The following is a 13,500-nucleotide window of genomic DNA, read 5'->3' on the forward strand; positions in this document are numbered from 1 at the left end:
CACAGGTGCCTGTACAAAGGAAACAGGTGTACTGAACACAAATCACACCTCAGCCAAGTGTTCTCAAATGAGCGAGAGTTCTCAGAGGATTATACGGGACTGGCATTTTGTGTGAGATATGTTTTTGAGCTGTTTAGAGAAGCCTTCATGATTCAGGTTTACAACCTAAAAACATAGGAGTTTATCCATTTACATTTTGACTGAGAAAAATAATAAGGTTTCCAGGTCTTTAAACTCTAGTTTGCGGAAGCATTTTACTGTATAATCTCTCTGTGCTGCACCCCAGTGTATGTGCAGATTTTCCCTGGAACACTAACAGAAATCTAAACCACCTGATCTGCTGCATTCATGCACTATGCTAAGCTTTGTACCCACAACCCAGAGATTAACATTCTAAAAAAAAGAGCAAGGGAGTTTCATGTGAAATGAGTGGAGGTGATTTTTTTTAATTGGAGTGTCTTCTCAGTAACCGATATGTATTAAAACCCTTTAGGAAAGTGGAAATTGCAAACCGCAAATAAAAAGCATGGTATAGGTGACCTCATTTAAAATATTTTGGGGCACAGAAATAATACATTTACTGCATATTTGGACGATCTGAAAAGAATGAAGTGGCTGTCTTTTCAATGGCAACTCCATTGAGCACTTTACCTCTTCTTAGGAGCAGAGCAGAGCTGAGCTGCTCAGTTCCTAGGGTTCATTCTTTGCTCCATCCCATCTCAGCAGGAGCTGTTCTGTACATCAACCACACCCAGACCATGCCATGCCCATTGCACTTCCCCATAAAAGTTACTTTCAGCTCTTCCAGGAAAGGAAGAAAAAGACTATCTTCAGACATGAAATGCACTGTCAATTCCAGAGCTAGTTGATATCATTCAACTGTACCTTTCAGTGACCTCAGAGCAATGGCTGGCCCAGAAGGATAGCACTCAAGAGTGGAAATCCATCAGGGACCATCAGATGCTGACACCTGGAACTTGTGAGGTTGATTCTGAGTCCTCATACTCACATGCCCCATGCTAAGTGTCTCATCTAGTCTCCAGCCACAGCCTTCCTGCGATCCCTGGAAGATTTATGTATTTTTTCCAGTCTTACTGACAACTGTTGCAGTCTCAGATCTCCACATCCATGACTATGGGTCAACATAAACTCTGCAGGTTATATTAAAGGCTACAGGATATTTTGACTTGTTTGGTATTATCTAGTTGCACAACTTCTTAAATGTGGATGATCTTTCTTGGCTGAAAGTTAAAGAGATCTGAAAGAAGAAGCAGTGGAAATTTGAACTGTGAGACAGACCTAAGAGATACATGATGGGGGAAGTCCTGTGTATATGTCAATAAAACACTGTTGGCCAATAGGGAACCAAGATAGGTGGGACTAGGAGTCCAGGAGGACTCTGGGAAGGAGAAACACAGAGAGTCAAGATGTAATGCCATGGGGTAGGAAGCCCGGAAAGTTCTCCTGTAAGAGAAATACTTAGATTAACAATTATGGGGTAATTACTTAAGTTAGAGCTAGCCAGTAAGAAACAAGCAAGGCCAACAGCTTCATAATTAATATAGCGTCTTGTGTGTTATTTGGGGACTACAACGTGGCAGAGCCCAGGCGACTGGCGGGTGATAAACCAAAGCGGCTAGCAAGGAAAAGCTTCCCTTTAGAGATACAGATGATCAACTTTTCCCTAGTTAATGGCTTTGAAGATGGAAGAAGGGACTTGTAAGTCAAAGGATGCAGGTGGATGCTTATCTAGACAGTGGAAATGGTCCTTAACACTGAGATGGAAGGAAAACCTACATCTAGTTCCAGTGACTACAGAATCTCAATTCTAACAACTATCTAGATTATTAGATAAATTGGCTTCTTTGATTATCTGGGAGGGAGCAACTTTGCAATTGCTTGATTTTAACTTGGGGAGGCCCATGTCTGTCTTCTGACCTACACAGCCATGACAGAGTTTCATGTTTTAAGCTACTATATTTTTGGTAGTTTAAAAGTTGCAATGAGAACAACAAACATGCTGATGACTCAGTTACTGTGATAGGCTCTACAGATGAAAAATTCAGCAATATACTGCATGGAGTATATTGCTCTGTGCATATAAATAACATATACAGATCTAACAACTCAGTGAATACGTATACACTGAGGTCCTTGCATCAAGTTGTAAGTAAGTATTTTTTTAATATTTGATGATTACTATTTTGGATATAGGATATGGTTTCTAATATTATATGAAGTGACTTAAGTGACTTGAGGGATGCCAATCAACATGGGGGGAAAATTCTAACATAATGTAGTCTATGCCATGCTTGATTAACTAAATTTTGTTTATAATTGCAGCAGATTAGTAATCATGTTTCCTTTGAAATAAATATATTCATTGTATGAATATACAGTTTTAATTTTGGGTGATTCACACACCTGCTTACCCAACTTAACTCATCATTAATTATTTCTCACATTCCATTCTCCTCCATGGATGGCAGAAAAGTTATCCTTTATTTCAATGCATTTAGGATGAGCACTGCAGTAAGCTGTGTGTTTTTGCGTTAGTGTTACCATGTCTTATAATGATAAAATCTGCACTTACAGCTTGACATGGCCATTATTTGGACAAAATGATTTAGTGGAAATGGACATGTTCACAAACCAAGAGTTGATGGAAAGTTCAAATCGTCCACTTTTTGTCATATTGTTGACTAAAGTGTTACTTGATAAAATGTGCATCCTAAATGTTTTTCTCGAGTGCTTTTTATTTTCCTTGTACTTTGACGTTTCCTCCTCTAAACTAAATTGTCAAAGTGATAGAAGATAAAGTTTCAAATCAGAATATAAACTGTTTTGCTAAATATCAAGAATTTATTCTGTTTTCATAAATTCACTCTAGATATTACATATTAACATTTAAGGTTGTTTAGGAGCCTACTGCTGTTTATATTTTCATAAAAATGATTCCAGTAGCCGGGTGGTGGTGGTGCACGCCTTTAATCCCAGCACTCCGGAGGCAGAGGCAGGCAGATCTCTGTGAGTTCGAGACAAGCCTGGTCTACAACAGCTAGTTCCAGGACAGCCTCCAAAGCCACAGAGAAACCCTGTCTCAAAACACAAAAGCAACAACAACAAACAGATTCTAGTGTTACATGATTTTTATGTAAACCTAGTTTCCTCAAAATAACCCAATATCCCAAGCATTCTCGTAACATGTATTAAAGGCACATAGGTCCCATAGTCCACACAAGAAGATGTGCTGAAGGCAAATTCTCTGTCCTATTTATTTATTTATATCTTGGGGATAAGATCTAGCGTTTATCTTAGGCTGATCTTAAACTTGAAATCCATTTATGCCTTCTGAGGGCTCTGATTACAAGTGTGTGCCATCAGGCCAGCTCTCAGTGATGGGTTACTTGTTATCACTTCTTAAACTCCTATCTATTTTCAACCTTTTTGGTCTCTAAGAATAACTGCCATTGATTTCAGAACATAAGGTAGGTGATCCTGTTTAACAATATTTTAATATTGAATTTCTACAGAGAAGTCAATTACAAGCTATTTTCATGTTTGCTTATTTTCCAGCCATACACTTCTTATTTACTGGATATCTCAGTGAGTGAATTCCAGGCATGGACCATGTTTTCCTGGAAGGTGAAAGGAGGAGCTCTGTGGCAGAGGTGAGGCTCTGACTCTCCTGAGTCTCCAGAGTTTCCCTGTTACCATTTATAGACTGATAGCATTAATGCCAAGGTCATCAAACCCAAGAGGAGACAAGGTCAGCATTTGGACTCCACATGATCACTGCTCCAGTTTTTCGGTGACTATTCTATTCTGTAACTGCCTTTATGACCAGAACATACAGAAGATGGTGGGGAAATTACTGCCATTTATACAAAGAGAAACCACAGGAATGAAAGGAAAATGCATGTTTAAAATACACACCCGTGAAAGAAATGATTCTTCAGACCTAAGCTGACTATGGAAAATACTTGAATTTCTTTTCAATAACACAAAAGGCATTTTTGTACACATTTTACTACATAAAAATACTTGTGGTATTTGAAGAAAGTCTTCTTAAACAAAAATTACTTGAAACATAATCCTACCCGAGTTTTGCAATTTTTTTGTAGAAATGACCAATGGTGAAACATGATGTTCTCAGCATGGATTAAAGATCTTCTGAGCACACCTAAAATCCCAACATTCAGAAAAGAAGAGCGGTAGTGTTACAAGTTCAAAGCTAGTCTGAGCTACAGGGCAAGACTAAGAGTCAAGGAACCAAACTAAACCAAAATAATACAAACAAACAAAAGAAAGCAAAGTCTTTCGAGAGGAAGGCAAACTGAATTACATTCTAACTCCATTTTCTTGAACATTATCACTTTGGAGAATCATGTTGTTTTTTGCGCGTTGAATTATTTTATGAAAATTTTGTAAAATAACACTTGATATTAAAGATATTTTCTTGGAAACAAAAGTACATATTTTATTTTGGTGTATTTTGATTTTTCTGGAAAAAAGACTTTGTAATACAGCATTTCATGCTTAATTTTAGAATAAGACAACAATCATAAATAAATAAAATCTGTGATATCAGTAATTTCTGAGGCCTCTAAGAATGTCACCCAACTGAAATTCATTATGTTGACATTCAACATCTCGGCTGAGTTTTCATCACTAATTAAAATCATACAATGGAGTAGCATCTGCAATTACTCTGTTTAGGGTAAAATTACAAGGGTTATAAATCTCTAAGCTTCAGGGCATAGACTATCACCAGCTGGGGTGAGAAGGAAGTATCTACCTATTGTGTAGTCTTGCAAAAATTAGGTACATTATATGCCTTATTCCTCAGGAAACATCTGGTCCAGATTACTGTTTGAGGGGTTATTGGCCTGCTTGCAAGGGGCCCTACATCACCAAGTAACAAAAACTGTGTATGTATACTAATTTTTAATACATGTATCCATGTGTGTATATTAAGCTATATATGTATAATATATAATCCACATATATGAATCTATTTATTCTGGAATTTGTTGAAGGAATTTTTCTTTGTAAGTCACTTATTCATATTTTTCTGAGGCCAAATGACTGCAAATGACAAAACATGACACATTTGAAAGAGTTAAAATTTTGGTGTTAATCTCTTTGCCATAAAACACAACCATTTTGTCTTTTGCAGACAATGCTCAGTTGTCTCCACATTATATTTGTGCCGTGTACATGCTCTGGGGTATAATTCTGTGACAACTCTTCCTTGGTTCCAGCCTTACTACCTGTGGACATTTTGTTTCCACTCTGCCAAAGCACTGAGGTTACAAGCTCTAGTGTAATGTGATTATGCTTAATTACAGTTCCTAATATTTTATTTTATATAACTCTCTTCATAAAACACATTGTGTCAAGAATTTTCCTGTAAGCTTTGTTGTAAGATAATCCTATCAGAAAATCAAGTCTCTAACACATTTTAAAGAAACATTAAAATCAATAGCAATACCAAGGTTTAAAATTCCTGCTGTTCAAATGGTTATCACCTGAAAATTCTTTGAAAATCTTTGAAGTTCTTTAAGTTTTTTTTCCTCAACCAGAGAGTCCACATAATATGCTGTCTCATAGTACTAAAATCCATATAAATTGCATTACAGTCATTGTGTATACAGAGTCTGTATTGTTTCATCCATACCTGCTCTTGTAAAGCTATACTTGTATGTGCTGGTTTTTATTCCTGTAGACATCAGTACTTCACAGCTGTTGTCTGTATTTTATTACAGACTCCAGGTGAATTCACTATTTCTGCGATACTAAAAGTACATTCTCAGTTTCTTAAAGAAATCCACTAAGAGATGCTTTCCAGTATATCTCAATTATCACAGTATAAATGATAGCTGTGTTGCAAATTAGATGAATTTCAACAGTTTTAATGTGTTTGACTATAAGTCAATGACAAATCAAAGTTTATAAATAGAAAACATTATCCCAAAAGTTGCCTAATATTTTCTGATGGTATCCATGGAAGAATCAATCACATTTAGATTGGTCTTCACAGATACTAGCAGATCCAGGAGTCATCACCCTGGGACCTCCAATGTGTATTCTGGAGCTGGGCAAATGCAAAGCTGAGTTTTTCAGAGTTCTTTTCCCTCTAAACCTCTGCTTGCCTCCAGGGCTTTCAGAGTAATCTGAGGAAAGCAAGCCAGAACTTCGAGCTAGAGTTACCCCAGTTTGTGTTGCCAAGAACATGTGACTCAGAGGGAAAACGAAGCTTCCAAACCTGGTAATCTCAAATGTGGGTGTTTATCAGCCTCATAAAAGGGAATGTATCTGTGTTTAAGGGAGCATCTCTCTTTACTTTTCTATTGTTGTATGGGATATCACCTGCATTAAGCAGTTTAAAACAATATCATGTCATCTTACACAAGTCCCTATTGGTGTTTGATATGCAGGTGAGGACTTATCTAGAGACTTCACGGGGCTGTGACCAAAGACACCTGGATGTGAGCATGGCATTTGTCTCAGCTCCTACATGTCCATGTGGGATCTTTCTATGTGACCTTCTCCTTCAGGCCAGGACTAGCTCTGTTCAAAACTCTCCTCCTTCCTTAAATTTCTTTTACCAGGAAAAGCCCACTCACTCTTAAGGGATCCCTTAATTAGGTCAGGCTTACCAGGGATAATCTCCTTTTCCTAAAAAGCTACTGACTTGGGACTTTAATTGCATGTGCAAAATCCCATCACAGCAGCACATAGGCTAGTGTTAATTGAATGCACGGAGAAAGCATACATATGCTACATGATGGGAATCTTAGGTTCAATCGGGAAAGGAAGACCTGTAAGACATATATTATGGGTGGTACAACAAAATTTTCATCACCATCACGGTACACATACATAGGAAGTCCCATAAGATGATGAGGAAACTCATAAATCACTGTTGGCTGCTGACGGTATAGCTATGTTGCCATAGCACAGCCCATTCATCACGTTCGTGGTAGTGCTCATGTAGACCAAGATTGTGTGCTTTGTGGTACTTGCACAAAAGTGCAGAGCATACAAATAGGCAAAGTGCAATGCTTGATAATATATTGCTAGTTTATGTATGACACTAATCATTAGGTAAGTGTAGAGCGTCTCTACCTAATGAAAAAGATTCAGATACTATGTGATGTTTAACTGTCAGAAATGTCGTCCATCTTAAATATATTGGTTCTCTGGCTCACGTTAAGAGACCACATCAAGTGGTTGACCTGTACCATATAAATGTGTGAAAATATGCACTGTGATATGTACAAAACAATGAAATGCTCAACACATTTCTTGTAACAATTTCCATTGTCAACTTCAGATGTGTCACCATAGATGATAGATCAACATGGACTGCATCATCTATCATAGCAATCTTATCTATCATATATCACATATATCAATAGATCATCTCTCTAATCCATCATCTACCCCTAAATTCTTATATCTACCCATCTTATATCTCTCCACCTGTCTATCATCTATCTATCTCTCCTTTCTATCATCTATCATCATCTAGGTCTCTGAATCTATTTTCTACTTAGTCATTTATCCTTCTACCACAAGAAGTTTCTTCACACAATTATAGAACAATCATAAGAAGGCTACAAAACGTGAATGTGAACTCAAACAGCTGTCTGTTGTGAAAAATTAGTTGAAGATGTGCTACATTTGTTTATGCTGTGGAATATTTGTTTAATGGTGAAAAAATGTGTTGCTTTCTTTCATGTTGCATTTATTTAACTCTGTGAAGCTGTGTTATGTTGCCTGACTGATACACCTGATTGATATAATAAAGAGCTGAATGGCCAATGGCAAGGCAGAAGAGGGATAGGTGGGGCCAGCAAGCAGAGAGAATAAATAGAAACAGAAAAAGAGAAGAAGGAGGAGTTAGAAAAGGAGGGGAGGATGCCATGGGTCAGCCACACAGACAGCAACAGAGTAAGAAGTAAGGAAAGGTATATAGAATAGAAAAAGATAAAAGGCAGAAGGTAGACAGGGTAATTTAAGTTGCAATAAACTATAAACAAGCAAAGCTAAGGCTAGGCATTCATAAGTAAAAATGTCTGCATGTATTTACTTGGGAGCTGGGTGACAGGACTGTCCCCAGAGAGAAAGGTTGAGTTTCCTCTGTCTGTCTTTTGTCCCATTGGGGGTTCTCTAACACAAGTTGATGGGGAAAGAGTAATCTCAGGCCTTGTCCATATATTGCTCAGTATGCTATAATACTCAGGCATCTGTTGGATGGTTTTGTTCGTATGGAATAGGCTATTTGGATATGAATTGACTTCTCTAACTACTTAGGTTGTACACTTAGGTTTTTGGTCCTGTGCTTGGTGTGGTGACTCAAGCCTTCACTCATGAAAAGCAATGGCCATTCTATCCTCATTTAATTAGCCTGTTCTAGTTTTCAATTGACTTGAATGGCAGCATGCAGGAGTACTACAAGATACGTTTGAGGACCTCCCACACTACACCCATGTATTGTCATCTGGACCTTATGACAGAAGTCCTAGCTTCTATGTTAGTCAGGCTCACCTGGCACACTGACCCAGATTCAGACATCCACAGATTCACTAAAATTTTCATGGACTGTTATGCTATTGTGCTCAGCATTATTTTCTGAACAATAAATTCATTTTTCAGCTAATGAAATACAGTAATGGGTCAACGTTCATGCAACACACTGTTTTTATTGGGTTCTCCATCTTTTTGTAGTAACCAGTTAGGGAATATGGAATCAAATCACCCTTCGAGGACTCCAATGAGAGTATACTTTAGGTGGCAATACCTTGAAGGATATACTCTAGAATGTAGTATCTAGCATAACTCCATAATCTATCATTAAAATCAGTGTAAGTCTGCAGAAACCCAACCCAACTCTAGCAGACTGCTAATGGGTGATGCCCTTGCAGAATGGAAGCTTGGATCAAGCCAAGGTAAACAGAGGAAGTGAGGTGCTTACTCAGACTTATGGCCATTTAAATGGTGAGTAGAGGACAGTAATCAATACTATCTGCAATCACAAATGAAGACTGACAACTATTTTGACGTATGTATGTATGCATACTGTTAGGTTTTAAGTCTGAAAAGTCCTCCACAGTTGGCCTCCAATGGGTGGCACTGTTTTGGAAGCTATGAACCCTTTGAGATGTTATCATCTAAGGGCTGGGGAGATGGCTTAAATGCATTTGCTATTCTTGCAGAGAACCCAGGTTTTAGTTACTAGCACCCACATTATAGTTCAAAGCTATCTGCAAATCTAGTTCCAGGCAATCTGACCCCCACAGGTACTAGGCATGAACATGGAGCATATGCACACATGCAGGTAAAATCTTTATAAGCAACAATGAGATAAATTATTTTAAAAAGTAAGACAGCAAGGTTTAGTTTGTGTTTAGGTGGAGAGACTGATTGGGCTGACCTTTGAGGCCGATGGCCTGGTTCTTGTCAAGTTCTTTCTGCTCTCTATCTGCCACTGGTACATGGCTAGTCAAAAGTTGCCACGTCCGCAGATAACTCCATCTTAGCTACCATATTCTTGCTGCCATGATGGACTGCGTCCTTTAAACTATGATCTAAAGCATACCCTTGTCACCTTACGGCTTCTACCAGGTATTTGATCACAACAAGAGAAACAGTAACCAATACACAAGTAGTCAGATTATTTTGCTTTCATCTTTTTCTAAGATTTTTTCTAAGAAATTAAATTATAGATGTCAAAGGAGAAGACTGAATGCCATCCAAATATTTCAAATTTCTTCTGGGGGAGGTTAATTTCTTTTTTATATATTTATTTTTATTTAAATTAGAAAGAAGCTTGCTTGACATGTCAGTCCCAGCTACCTCTCCCTCCCCTCCTCCCCTGCTTCCCACACTCCCAGCCTCCAACCCTACCGCTGCTCCACTCCCCAGGTATGGTGAGGCCTTCCATGGGGAATCAGCAGCACATATACTAAAATTGGAATGATACAGAGAAGATTATCATGGACCCTGGGCAAGGCTAATTTCTTTTTAGATATATATAGGATGATTCTTACCATATTAAGTAAAAATATGGCTTACTTTGAGTTTGCATTTATTTTGAGATTGCAATGTAAGGATAACATGTAACTTTTCATAGACATAGTCTATAAAAGAAATTTCAACACTTGGATAACAAGAGCTTAAAGAATGGGAGGTATAATTTCCAAGTTTGGGTTCAGCAGAATCAGACATTCTGACTTCAAGTAAGTTTCCTGGTCTCTAAAGTGTAGCTGTGGATATGCAAGCTGCCACTGTTATTTTAATCACTACTTTGGGTACAATTCCTAAGAGCCACCCTTCTTATCAAGGCACATTGAAAGTCCAGATAACAAAATTATAAAATTTGGCTTTGATGACTCCAGCAGATGCATCACCATCATTATGTCCCAGAAGTTTCCTCATTTGTCTTGCCAAAATCATGTAGAATTTTAATTCCCACTCACACGTTTAATTTTAATTCCCACTTACACAGGAAATATTATATTTCTCAAAAATTTGAATCAAATATGCTGAGAAAGTATATGTGAAAAAAGCAAAGACATTTCTGGCCAGACTGTCTTTGCAAGCTCATTGTTCTTTTTTTAATTATTATTATGATGTGCATGTTGTGAATGAGTGCACATGCATGCCTGCCTGTACCACAGTACACATGCACAAGCCAGAGCACTAGTGTTGAGAGATTAGTATCTGGTTGTCAGGCTTACACAGCAGGCACTTTAACCTTCTCAACTATCCCTCAAATTTTGTTTCCCCCATTTATGAGTGGAAACTTTTGAAATTATGGTCATGATACACAGTACAGGGATCCCAGGAATGAGGCAGAGCATGGTGCTCAAAACACAGGATTTCTGTCCATCCTAACAAAAGTAGATCGGCTCTAGAATGACAAACCTTGATGCCTAGGACATTCAGAATCTGGGTCTCTGTGTTTTACTCCCTGCATTCATGTGTCAATCCCTGAATGGCCCATACTTGTAGAAAGCAGAAATAGCCAGTTTTTACTAATTGAGAACAATTCATCCCATAACCTTCTGCATTTTAGACTTATAAGAGTGAGTACAATTTTTATAGTTGCTATGTTTACTGAAATCATAAATTTCTCTTAAGTGTTTGACATGCCCGTTCCTATGGATGACCAGTGCTCTCCACTGACAATTTGGCCCACGGGATTTGGTGATGTCAATAAGTAATAATAACATAATGTGTAAGCAGACTTAAGAGAAAGATGCTTGCAAAAAAAGTGGTTTTTTTGTGACTTTCAAATCCAGGGGACATTATTAATAAATACAAATGGATATATTTCCCTTAAGTGTATTTGGGAAGGGGGATGTTAAAATGGGAAAACACAACACCCATAAAAGTAATTGTAGAAGCAAATAGCAGTAAGATTCCTTCTTTTCCAGCCTGTCTTCTGTAACATGTCAAGGAGGATGGCATTGGAAGGGAAAATGGGGCCAGCAAGAGCGTCCATCAAGCAACTAGAACACTCCAAACCATACAGTTTTCAACCCCCTTCAGACATGTGTGCCAACTTTTTCTTTGAGCCACAGACCCTTATCCTCTAAAACCTCAACTTCTTAGAAATTACAGAAAAAAATTCAGAAAGGAGCAGATGAATGAAACACAGAGTTGTTTGAAGAGTGACAGAAAGGAAAACTTCAGTCAGTCCTTACAAATGAGGGGGCAGACCAAGTTTCCTCAGATGTGGCAACCATTCTGAATCACAGTTATCCTTCAGTCTCCAGCTCCAAATATGCCAGCAGCGAGCCATGTGTGCGGCTACAGCTAGTGGCAAATTCTATCAAACGTGTGGTGAGACTTTCTGCCACTTCTGGAGGTATGGGGATTTATTATCTCCAACCACAAAGGGTTTCCTAAAAGGACAGAAGGAAATGGAAATCCAACGCCGGTTAAGGAAATCAGCAAATAAATTACAAAAACTGTCCATTTGCCTGTCCCTTTTAATCTTAATGTCGTATTCAAACTATTGGGCATGTAACTGAATATCTCAACTGTACCTGAAGAAATAATGGAGCATGTCTCTGCAGTAAAACAGAAGCGCACTAAACTGATGAGTTTAACCCAGCAGAAAGAGCGGCTGTAAACATGACAAATGCCTGCTATTGATTTCAGGTTTAATTACTCTGTGCGGCACTGACAAAGCCCATCAGATGTTGTTGTGAAGTGTAAATGGAACAGACTACACTTCACTGCCCATAGGAAACTGATGGTGTCTGCAGTTTGCATTGTTTACTTTATCCTCCGTAAACTTCAGCCTTGATCAAATTAACAAGTGCTACTAACCTCCAACAAACCAGGACGCACTGTGGTTTTACAGCGACAGCCTTGGAACTGCAGTTCGGCAGCAACTCATTGATAACAAATGTTAGTCTACCAACTGTGGTGAACTCTTCATCGGGGGACCCGCAAGTTCTGCTTGGGGTTGTTAGGATCCCCCTCTACAGGTGTGTGTAAGAGCCAGGACAGATGGACGATTTCCACTGATTAATTACAGCAGTGTAATACATAGTGTGTGGCAGTCTTTCCCTGGGAGCTCCTAGGTTATTTATTTATTTTTCGGTGTTTTCATTTCCTCTTATTTCCCCCCCACAATTGCTTTGCAACAACATTTGTGCCTAGCTCACATTAGGTGCATACTTTTCTTACTATTTCCTATATCTTTTCACACACACACACACACACACACACACACGCACACATGTATATAAACTTTGTATCTCTGTCACATTAGGTTCAACCTTCTATTTTAAAACACATAATTCCCAACATTTATACATGTGAATGCCCCTTAGAAGAGGGGTTACTCACTTGACTGTTATTTGATTTTCTCCACAAGCTGGTCTCAAAATTCACTATTTTGTTATCAAAGTATGAATAGATTAGATTAAGTTTGTGTATAGAAATATCTCTGCACAGGAGTCAAACTATGAATCGAGGGTATCTAAGTGTTTGTATCTGACTGCTGATCTGCCAAAGCTAGCCGCCCATCTCTGAGACATTTTCCTCGCGGCCCGTGATGCCGTGTTTCAGGTCAGCCGAGCCCACCTTTCCCACCTGCATGCACTTGCTTGACTGGAGGTTGTTGTAGCGGTTCCCAAAGCAGGTTACGGCTTTCTCCTCATGCTCTCGGCAGAGACCAGAACAGGGCAGCTGTCCACTCTCCAGCTCACACTCCCAGGCAGACAGACTTCAAATTCTCAACCTACGTCTTAAATCCCTCTTTCCCCTCTATTTTCACCCTGAGTTTGTCATGATACAGCATACGACAGAAATCATTAAAAATGTTGAAAACAACATAGAAGGTATCTAAAACAAAGGAATAAAAGCTAAAGCATTTGATACCAAGTATGTAATAAAGTACAGTTAGCACATGAAACACTGTGGTCACCAGCAACTTAATTTATTTTTATTAATAGGGCAACAAGGACAGAAAGA

General features: G+C 38.5%; 1 protein-coding gene and 1 non-coding gene across 2 annotated transcripts in view; one reads left to right on the forward strand and one right to left on the reverse strand.

The window, feature by feature from the left end:
- Positions 1–13,500, reverse strand: part of Ccdc178 (coiled-coil domain containing 178) — a 388,724-nt gene that overhangs the window by 137,657 nt on the left and 237,567 nt on the right. The window lies entirely within an intron of this gene.
- LOC121144430 lies at positions 9,953–10,055 on the forward strand. Its single transcript, XR_005881782.1, has one exon. It is a non-coding gene; the product is annotated as a U6 spliceosomal RNA (small nuclear RNA).

Source organism: Mesocricetus auratus, unplaced genomic scaffold (assembly GCF_017639785.1).
Source record: "Mesocricetus auratus isolate SY011 unplaced genomic scaffold, BCM_Maur_2.0 Super-Scaffold_100015, whole genome shotgun sequence".
Taxonomy (NCBI): Eukaryota; Metazoa; Chordata; class Mammalia; order Rodentia; family Cricetidae; genus Mesocricetus; species Mesocricetus auratus.